Raw genomic sequence first — 11349 nt, 5'->3', positions numbered from 1 at the left:
AGTTGCTTCCATCTTCTGTAATCCTTGTCCCCTCAGATGCAGGTTTCCCAGACAAATATCCACTGCTAATTTTCCATCGCTATGAAGATCTGTTATATACTCTTTTCTGTCTTCTTCCTGGTGCTTTTTATTGAGCCAGGTAAGTTTCTCCTAAGGAAGAAAGACAGAAAGAAAAAAAGAAAGAAAGAAAGAAAGAAAGAAAGAAAGAAAGAAAGAAAGAAAGAAAGAAAGAAAGAAAGACCCTAAGAAATGTATGGTAAATGCATGTAGTGCTTTTGGTTTCCCTCCTACGTAAAGCACTATAAGTGCTATTTTGCACCGACTCAAAATCTTCCCCATCTAACAGTCTGAATTTGCATTTATTAACAGCAAAGTAAATCCTACCAATTTTGATCAGAATTTACTTCTAGGTAACCAGGCATAGGATTGCACCCTAGCATAGGAGAGCTGTATTTGATGGTAGTTGTTACATTGATATCTAATGTGTGGGAAAAGTGGTGTGTTGCATGATTATTTCTTGGCTTCTGTGCTATTCAACACCTTTATAAATTACTTGTATGAAGGAATAGAAGGAATGTTCATCGAATCTGCAGATGACACCAAACTAGGAGAGGTAGTTGATACCTCAGAGGACAAAACGACGATTCAAGATGGCCTTAACAGATTGGAGAACTGGGCCAAAACCAACAAAATGAATTTCAATTAGGGACAAATGTAAGGTTCTACACAATAGGCATGAATAATCAGGTGCTCAAATATTGGATGGGGGACTCAACTGCGCTGCATGTGAAACAGATCTAGGGGTCTTAGTAGACCACAAGCTTAACAAGAGTCAACAGAATAATGCAGTAGCAAAAAGACAAAGAAAAGGAAAAAAGCTAAGGAAATTTTTGATTGCATCAACAGTAGTCTAGTGTCCAGATCAAGGGAAGTAATAGTACTACTCTATTCTGCCTTGGTCAGACCATATCTGAAATCCTGTATCCAGTTCTGTGCACCACAGTTTATTGATAAGCTGAAAATTTGTCTAAAATTCTATGATGATGATGATGATGATGATCATGATGATGATGATGATAATAATAATAATAATATTTTTTTATTTGTATCCCACCCTCCCCAGCTGAGGCCAGGCTCAGAGCAGCTAACATCATAAAAACAACATAATATGCATAAAAACAGACATCAATTAATTAAAATACATCTTAAAATTAATTCAGACAAGTTAAAATCTGGGCAGGCGGCAATTATCAGGTGGGAACTGAGAGTAGTTAATACTTGCCAGGACCAATTGTTTTCACTGATCATACAAGGACCTGTGAGCGGGTTGGTGTAAGGTTGCCAGACACCCCTGTTTCCCGGGAATAGTCCCTGGATTTACAGCTTTCTCAGCATTTACATGTATGTAGCAAACAATAAGTGTCCCCAGATTCACTGAAAAGAATCTGGTAACCTTAGGTTGGGGGCCTCCTTTGGGCTTGTTTTATGCAAAGGAAAGTAAGACAAACTGCATCCTGCCCAAAGGCCTAGCGGAACAGCTCTGTCTTGCAGGCCCTGCGGAAAGATGTCAAATCCCACAGGGCCCTGGTCTCTTGTGGGAGAGTGTTCCACCAGGCCGGGGCCATGGCCAAAAAGGCCCTGGCTCTAGTTGAGGCCAGTCTAATTTCCCTGGGCCCTAGGATCTTCAAGGTGTTGTTGTTGATTCTAGAGATAGAGATAGATGGGGATCCGGGAGTATTTATGTATTGAATTGATATACTGCCCTATACCCGAGGTCTCATTTTGCCACCTGAGGTGAAACTGGAAGGTGCTGTTGTGCTGCTGCTGAAGCCCCCCCCCCTTACCTGAGCTGCTTGGTGGCACCCACAAAGCAGAGACTAATGAGATCTCATGAGAGTGCAGTGAAATATTGTGAGATCTCATCAGAAACTAGCATCAGAGGCAGCAGGTTGGATAGTGAGCCTAGGAGCCTATGGGGGTATCTCCTCTCTGGCTTCCCTCACCCAAGGCAGCTGCTTCACTAAAGCTAAACCTCATAGGCATGGAGGCGAGTACAGCCGCTTCATCACCAGCAGAGCCATCTTTCCCATGCGGCTTAGTGGTGCATTGCGCCAGGGCGCCAGCCTCTCAGGGGCGCCCCACTGAGTGGGGGAGCTGTGCAGCTTTGCCGGCGGCCTCCCCTTTTCCTGCATGCCCACCAGCTGTGCCCCATCAACCATATGGCTGGTGGGCGTGCAACTTGCCTCCCAAGCCTCCGTGGGAGTTGAGCGATCCCTGCAGAGGCTTAGGATGGAAGCTGCGCCCCGCCAACTATATGGCTGGCAGGCACGCAGCTTCCCTCCCAAACCTCTGCAGGGATTGCTCCCACAGAGGCATGGGGAAGAGTTGCGCCCCACCCCCAGTGGCTGGCAGTGCACAGCTTCGCCCCCCCCCCACGATCCGTGGTAATTTGGAGGCGCTGGACGGATATTTGCACCCTGGCGTCACATCTGCTAAAGACAGCCCTGATCACCAGACACCACCCAGGCAGCCCCACACCAAAAGGCCTTAGGAATTCAAACTCAGCATGAAGAAAGCACCCATAATGTGACTTTCTAAAGTCTAATCATAATTGCAATACAGACCCATAAGCTTCTGTGGTTAGTTTATTTATTTATTTATTTATTTATTTGCTTGATTTTGAACTTTCGTCTCCAGCTTTTAGTTTTGCTTCGGAGGAAAATCAAAACCCGTGTACAATTTAAAGTGACTGAAAAACATGCAACAGTATTTAAAGTGCAGCAAAGAAGCAGAAATGGAATCATTTGCATTCAGATATATATAGAAATTAAGTCATGAAAATAATAAAGTGGGAGAAATGCTGGCGGGAACACTGACAAACATCGTGCATATGAAAATTTCTGAAATCAGGAAGACGACAGAAAAGTGTGTGAGGAGATGACTATTACTGTTATTATTATTTTAGAAAGATTGCCCCACCTTCATTTGTGCAGGATTCACTCTGATAAACAATAGGAGAAAATGTGCACATCACAAAGGCCACTGCGTCCGTCCTACAAGCTCCCTAGCTTGTAAATATCCTGCAATCTTGATTGGAAGGTGCACTAGAAAGAAACGTTGCTGTAAAAAGTGAGTAGCCCGTTGCATCCCACTGACTTGTTTGTGTGCACAATACAGTGGTGCCTCGCAAGACGAAAAGAATCCGTTCTGTGATTCTCTTCGTCTAGCGGTTTTTTCGTCTTGCGAAGCAAGCCCACTGACGGATTAGCGGATTAGCGCTATTAGCAGCTTTTAGCGGCTTATCTGCTGATCGGATCAGCTGATAAGTGGCTTAGCGGCTTAGAAAAGGGGGGGAGGGAAAAAACCCAGCAGGAACTCGCAAGACATTGTCGTCTTGCGAAGCAAGCCCATAGGAAATTCGTTTTATGAAGCACCTCCAAAACGGAAAAATCTTTCGTCTAGTGAGTTTTCCGTCTTGCGAGGCATTTGTCTTGCGGGGCACCACTGTAAATTGATACCAATCTGCTGTAAAAAAAAAGAAGTAAAAAAAGTAAAAAAGTAAAAAAAGGGAGTAGCTTCAGATATCTGAGATGGCAGTTATATTTGCTAACAACTCTCCCTGCCCCCGAGTCCTGTAAAATGTTTTCATAATGCAAACGAAGAACTACACACACACACACACACACACACACACACCGTATTTTTCGCTCTATAAGACACACAAGACCACAAGACGCACCTACCTTTTGGAGGAGGAAAACAAGAAAAAAAATATTCTGAATCTCAGAAGCCAGAACAGCAAGAGGGATCGCTGCGCAGTGAAAGCAGCAATCCCTCTTGCTGTTCAGGCTTCTGTGATAGCTGCGCAGCCTGCATTCGCTCCAGAAGAAGAAGAAGAAGAAGAAGAAGAAGAAGAAGAGTAGTAGTAGTAGTAGTAGTAGTAGTTTGGATTTGATAGCTCGCCTTTCACTCCCTTTAAGGAGTCTCAAAGCAGCTAACATTCTCCTTTCCCTTCCTCCCCCACAACAAACACTCTGTGAGGTGAGTGGGGCTGAGAGACTTCAAAGAAGTGTGATTGGCCCAAGGTCACCCAGCAGCTGCATGTGGAGGAGCAGGGAAGTGAACCCAGTTCCCCAGATTACAAATCTACCACTTTTAACCACTACACCACACACACATTTCCCCTTACTTTTTAGGAGGGAAAAAGTGAGTCTTATAGAGCAAAAAATACAGTATATATATGTATATTTCCCCTCTTGTACATCATTTCCCCCCTGCACTATATTGCTAATACACCTCAAACCACCTCAGGCCTTTTACGTTTGCATTAATTTGGGAGTGGGCTATGTCTGTGGGACCATTGCTATTTCAATTGCCTTCCATGATGTTTCAATTGCCTTCCAAGCAATGGAAGTCAGGAGTCTCTATATCTAGATCATACAATTCAATATAGGTCACGCAATTCAACTGGAACAACGGGAGAAATTGCGGAGACATGATGTTAAGTTTACAGCATGCTTCACAATCAGAGAAAATATAATGAAAATGTTATACCAATGTTACTTAACCCCGGTTAAATTGGCTAAAACAAATAAATCAAAATCTAATACGTGTTGGAGATGCAAAAAAGAAACTGGAACGATGTACCATATATGGTGGGAATGCGTGCATATTAAACAATTTTGGAGTACTATACAAGAGGAACTTTTAAAAATGCTTAAAATGTCATGTAATAAAAAACCAGAAGCGTTCCTTTTGAGAATAATAACAAACGACATTCCTGCGACTAAGAAAAAAAGGATTATCATATGCAATAGCTGCTGTCAGAATGCTTATAGCAAAAAACTGGAAGGGTGGGGGGGAATCCCTTCAATAAGAGAGCAGCAAACTAAATTTTGTGAATATATAGTTTTGGCAAGACTTACAGCTGTGATAAGAGGACAAACAGACCAAAAACTGATAGAGGAGTGGGATTGTGTAAAGGAGTATATGAAAAAATGTTGTTATGGTATAAATATATTGATATGCAATGAATGAAGTTTGCAAAGTAAAGATAAGAAGGAATTGGTTATAAGAGGTATAAAGGTAAAATAATATTAATAACACAACAATCAAACATAAAATGAGACAAGGGAATCATATACGGGTGGAGGGAAGTCAATATTATATGTAATTTTGGTTTGGACTTTTGTATTATGGATTGATATTTTTCCTTTTTCATTTGTGGCTGTTTTTCTTTTTTCTTTAGTTCTTTTTTGTTTTGTTGATGTTGTTTACTCTGTTTGTTTTAAGTTATTGTAATTAGCAATTAAAAAAAAAAGGAAGTGGGGAATCTCATTTCCTTTTAGAATCTTGATTTTCAAGAGTCTAAAATGCATGAGTACAGGGGACTTCCAGTCCAGGGATGGAGCTATGAGGGTTTTCCTTCTGATTTCTCCAACTAAAAAGCTTTAGAACCTTGAAAACGGATCAGTGCTACCAAAAGACTGACATCAAAGGGTAAATAAAACCTCCTGCTATCTTTCTTCAAGATTAATAGAAACAAATTGGCATGTCTGGTGGCGCTGTGGGTTAAACCACAGAGCCTAGGGCTTGCCGATCGGAAGGTCGGCAGTTTGAATCCCCACAACAGGGTGAGCTCCCATTGCTCGGTCCCTGCTCCTGCCAACTTAGCAGTTCGAAAGCATGTCAAAGTCAAGTAGATAAATAGGTACCGCTCCAGCGGGAAGGTAAGCGGCATTTCCGTACGCTGCTCTGGTTTGCCAGAAGCAGCTTAGTCATGCTGGCCACATGACCCGGAAGCTGTACGCCAGCTCCCTCGGCCCATAAAGCGAGATGAGTGCCACAACCCCAGAGTCGGTCACAACTGGACCTAATGGTCAGGGGTCCCTTTACCTTTACCTTACTAACACAATATTATTTTGAATGCATGAATAGGGCATGTGTCTCAACTCTGAGATGGCAGTATCCTAAGCTGTATACTGAACATGCATGTTTTCCCTTGCAGAGAACAATTGTTCCGAGGTAAAGCTAGAAAAGGTCCAAGAAGAGGCTGATCTCACTTCAAACCCACTCGCCATTTCAATGCAAAATGTCTGCTTGAGGTGGTTCTTCCCCATTCAGTAAACGCTAACTGCACAGAAATGTTTTAACGTCACATGCACTTGCAAGAGTGAAAGTTGGTTCATGCTTTGGGTGGTATCCAAGTAACTCATCCCATCCATAAAAGGGTTTATCCTTTGCCCAGTAGAACTTTCCCCCATCTCCTCTCCCTGTGTGCATTCCATGGTATCCTGAAATCTATTTCAGGGGTGCATGGACAGAGGGGCAAGCAGAAATCCTTGTGCTGATAGCATGAGCAGCTTGGATGCAACCCACTGCTTTTAGTATCACAATGTGCGAATGAAACGACCATGCCTGGGAAGACATATACCATTCAGGCACTATCTACAGGTAACCAAAGTTGGTTCCTTTCCAGGAACAAAATAAATGACTTGTACCAGATTTATGGGTGGATGAATCCATAAACTTTTGTTTCTTTCCATTTCTCATTGTTTCCTTATTTAAGTTCCACTGGCCCTATTTGCACATCAGTGTGTGTGTGTGTGTGTGTGTGTGTGGTGTATTAAAGAAACTCATGTTGAAATTTGTACAAATTGTCTGTGCCTTTCCCATACTATACACATCCCCCCATCAATACCCATAATACATTTGTGTAAGCTATTTTCACCAATAAATTTATTTTTGTGCACACAATTTTCTAGCATATCCTTTTTTTTGTACACCTTGTTTGGTTGGACAATTGCACAGCCAAATTCAGAGAAGTGTGAATTTTAAGGAAGCTGTGCTCTCTGAACGATTTCCTCTCTCATACCTAGTCAGAAGTGGGGTTTGATTTTTTGTTTTGTTTTTTGAGATGGAAAATAATGAAGCAGAATACAAACATGTGGTAAAACTTGGACCACTTAATTATATAACACAAGAACATGGAAGTAAAACTATGTGTGGGGAAATATCCCCAAACTCTGTCCGGTTCCTCAGTCTACAATGCAGGGAGTAACATTGGCCTAGAAATCCAACTCTTCCCCCTGCCACACCCTTAAGGTGAGGATGGAGGTATTCCTGATTCATGTAGGACACAGGTGGCAAGGTGGTCAAACTACTGAGCCTCTTGGGCTTGCTGATCAGAAGGTTGGTAGTTCAAATCCCCATGACGGAGTGAGCTCCTGTTGCATTGTCCCAGCTTCTGCCAACCTAGCAGTTCAAAAGCACACCAGTTCCAGTAGATAAATGGGTACTGCTGTGGTGGGAAGGTCAACGGCGTTTCCGTGCTCTCTGGTTTCCATCAGTGTCCCATTGCGCCAGAAGCGGTTTAGTCATGCTGGCCACATAACCCAGAAAGCTGTCTGTGGACAAACACAGGATCCCTTGGCCTGAAATCGAGATGAGCGCCACAATCCCATAGTCGCCTTTGATTGGACTTAACCGTCCAGGGGTCCTTTACCTTTTACCTTTACCTATTCCTGATTCATGCCTCTTCAGGGCCTTAAAACCCCAAGTGGCATAGGTTAACTTCACAAGTGATCTGCATCTTGACCCATGAGTCTCTGGCATCCCTGTTCACCTCAAACATGTCTTAGGATACTTACTATCTGTTCCAACCTCTTGCCTTTCCCACCATACATGTGTGCCCTGTGACCAAAGTCAATTGAACCAACCACTAAACCAAAGTATCCATCACCCATTGCCATCTGTCCCTACCCAGCCGTAAAGTGGGTTAGGCCAAGAAGAACCCTCTGTAGGCCAGTCACGGAAAGGACAAAATAATCACTGCTTAGCCCCGCTAAGATAAACAGCTAAACTCACAATGCATACTGAGAGGGAAGGCCTTAAATTCCTCCTGCAACTGCTTCTCACTGCTGAAACTTGCTGGCTTCTAGAGCTGAAAGTAGCTTCATGCCAGTCTTCAAGTCCCCATGCAAAGACTGGGGTAGACAACCTTTCTGGCCCAGTGAACTACGAAAAAACCAAGGTCTGAATACCTGCTCAGCCATGGAAGCTACTGCATGACCTCAGACCAGTGAACTTCTCTAAGACTATCCTACTTCCTAGCATTATTGTGTGGATAAAATGAGGATGGGGGATAACCATGCGCCTTGAGGTCCTTCAAGAAAACATGGGATTGAAATGTAATAGTGAATAAAAGAATTAAGTTTCAGGGGATCATAAGGAAGATGTGTTCTTTCCCCATGGCTGAACCCAGCAGGGGCATATTTCCCTTTGTACATGTTGTCTCCACTTGGCGGTCACGGCTGACCATTCTTAATAGCTGGCACTGCTGATAACCCTTGATAGAACCTCTCCTTTGGAAAGGTTGATTAAACCAAGAGATGCAATAAATAATTCCTAAACTTCCTTGGCTTCGCACACTTGAGTACCCAGGGTAGAATATAAATTTAGGGACCATCCCTGCCTGCACTGGCATCTCATGTTCCATGAGATACAGAACTTCCACTGGAAATTTTCAACCATGATGAAGATTTCTTTGCTCCCCTTTGTTGTCCTTTTCTTGATGCTTTATGCAGATCTAGGTATGTTTTATTCATTTTTTTATTCATATTAAAAAATTCTACTCCATGCAGAACAGCTGCTAGACTGTTATGACTTTGGGTCACCTCCAGCTTCTGGTCTTCCTCATACCCAGTTATGAAAAGCTTTGCAGAAGTATTTGCTGAACACTTTGGGAACTGAGGGAGACCCATATCTGCTCAGTAGCCTGGTCCAATGTCTATTGTCATAGTGCTAAAAGCTTGTAAAATGCGGGCTAAATGATTATACTGTTAGGTGGATTTGTTGACTGACAGAATTCAGAGAGTGCTCACCAATGGTTCCTCATCATCCTGGGAATTACAAGTGGATGCCACAGGGTTTTGTCCTAGACCAGGTGTAGTTCAATATCTTTATGAACAATTTGGATGAAGGAATTGAGGGGATGCTTATCAAATTTTCAGATGGAAGGGTAGCTAATAGAGCAGAAGATAGAAAGAGGATTCAAGATGGCCTAGGATGTGCCCTGACCCTAGCTACTTGACAAAGAACTCCAACTTGGGTTTCTGTTTCTGTCAAAATGTTCCAGTCAGGTTACATAAGGAAGGCAAGGGTTCAAAGGCACAGCAGGTAAATTGCATGAGGAATGTCTCAAGTTGAGACATTGAACCAATGAGTGGCATGCCCCTGTCCCTTCCCTCTGAGAAGAGGGATGGCCATAGTCTTCAGCACAACCAGCATGAGGAGTCCTTCATGCAGGCAACCAAATGGGCACTCCTTGAGTGCATTGGGCCTGAGTGTTCTGCGATCTCCTTGATCTAGGAGACAGGGGAGTCATCAGCATCAGCTCAGCATCAGTCCTGTCATCTGGTGTCTCTTCCACAGGAGTAGGTGCCAGAGGTAGCATTGCAACAAGTTGACTAGAACATTTAGAAGAAATGTAATACTCCAACAACCTGCTCAGCCCTTCCCAGGGATCAGGTTATACATTTTCTCACCAACCACTCTCCTCCCCTGGTTCCAAGATCTCTTTGGATCCTGCCGTCACCTCCCCGTCCACCCTGGGCATCTCCCCCATGTTGCTGAGGTCTAATTTGGTGAGCTCTTCCACCTCCTCTCTTGATCTGACTGTGTGTGCCCATGACAATTCCTTGAGGCTGATGACACAGAGGGTCAGATAGAAGGCCATGTAAGGCCTCAATCCTACTTTTGCTCTAGATGCTAAGGCTCACCTTCTGAATATGAAAGCCCGTCACCAGTTACAGTTCCAAACCCTGCAGATCTTTCCAAGTAATTATTACCCCTTTAACCTACACGAAATCTTTTTTTATTTGCATGTGGGGAGGGATGGCATCTTCTGCACTTTCTCATACTTGCTCACTGAACAGCATCTTGAACTGGTTTGGGCTCTTGATATTTCTATCATTTTCATATATGCAGGATTCACTGGCCACCATGATTGTGCACACGGAGGAGCGCTATGCCAAGAGAAAGGCCGCCTTCGCTGTGAATGTGAAAGTATTCATGGAAAATGTTCTTTTGAAGATTGCTGTAAAATGGTGAGCATTAGATACCAGACAGGACCAATATGGAGATGGCAGACATATCATATTTACCAAGACTTTTTTTCCACCTACCTGCGCCTCATAGCTCCAAGACCTGAGGTCCCACACCTCTAGACCCTGAAATTTTCGGGCAAGGGGAATATCACAGATATGCTCCCAAAGTGATAGAAGCAAAGAAGCAAGTTGGGAGGGACCCCAAGGATCATCTAGTCCAACCCTCTGTAATGCAGGAATATACAGCTGATGAAATCTGCAGCCTTAGAGTTATCCACACCATGCTCTAACCAAGCCAGTGTGGTGTAGTGGTTAAGAGCAGTAGACTCATAATCTAGTGAACAGGGTTTGCTTCCCCGCTCCTCCACATGCAGCTGCTGCGTGACCTTGGGCCAGTCACACTTCTCTGAAGTCTCTCAGCCCCACTCACCTCACAGAGTGTTTGTTGTGGGGGAGGAAGGGAAAGGAGAATGTTAGCCGCTTTGAGACTCCTTAGGGTAGTGATAAAGCGGGATATCGAATCCAAACTCTTCAACTGAGCTATCTAGTCATGTGCTATTGGCTGGGAGCTGCAGCACCAGAATTATTGCCCTGCTGAATCCTGCTGCCATCATGAAGATTGCTCCCTGGAAAATGTTTATTTTCTGCCTCTTTCAGAAGGCGGATGGATGGATGGAAACATGTGTTCATTACACTGGGGGCTGGCCAGGAGCTCTTTTAATTATTATTATTTTACTTTAACAGAAGACATTTTGCACTTTGTGTGTAAAACTCTATCCCAGCCAGGGCTTCCTGAAGTTACTGTGTTAACTTCGAGAAGCCCTGACAAAATGGAGTCTTATGGCACAGTGAATGAGTGTGGGTCTTTTTTTACAATGTTGGAAGCAAAATAAATGAGCCCATTGCCAACACACCTTAAAGAAGACTCAGGAATTAGCCAGTAAGCCTAATAAAGATTCAACAAACACACAACATACATACAATCAAAGGAGCAAGCACAGAAGGAATAAGAAGTGATGAGGGCTGAATTCAGCACAGATGAGGAAGTCACACTGACAAACTCTCTCCCTGGGAGCCAGGGCTGGATTTAGGTTTGATGAGGCCCTAAGCCACTGAAGGTAATGGGGGCCTTTATATATCCGGCTGTCCTTTGTCAACAACAAATTGTCGCTGGTTTTTTGTTGTTGAATATATGCTATATGGTAATTTATGGACCTAAGGGATGCGGGTGGCGCTGTGGGTT

The sequence above is a fragment of the Podarcis vaucheri genome, assembly GCF_965113315.1.
Source record: "Podarcis vaucheri genome assembly, chromosome: 3".
In the NCBI taxonomy this organism is placed as follows: Eukaryota; Metazoa; Chordata; class Lepidosauria; order Squamata; family Lacertidae; genus Podarcis; species Podarcis vaucheri.
The sequence above is the reverse complement of the archived record's forward strand: the minus strand, read 5'-3'. Positions refer to the sequence as shown.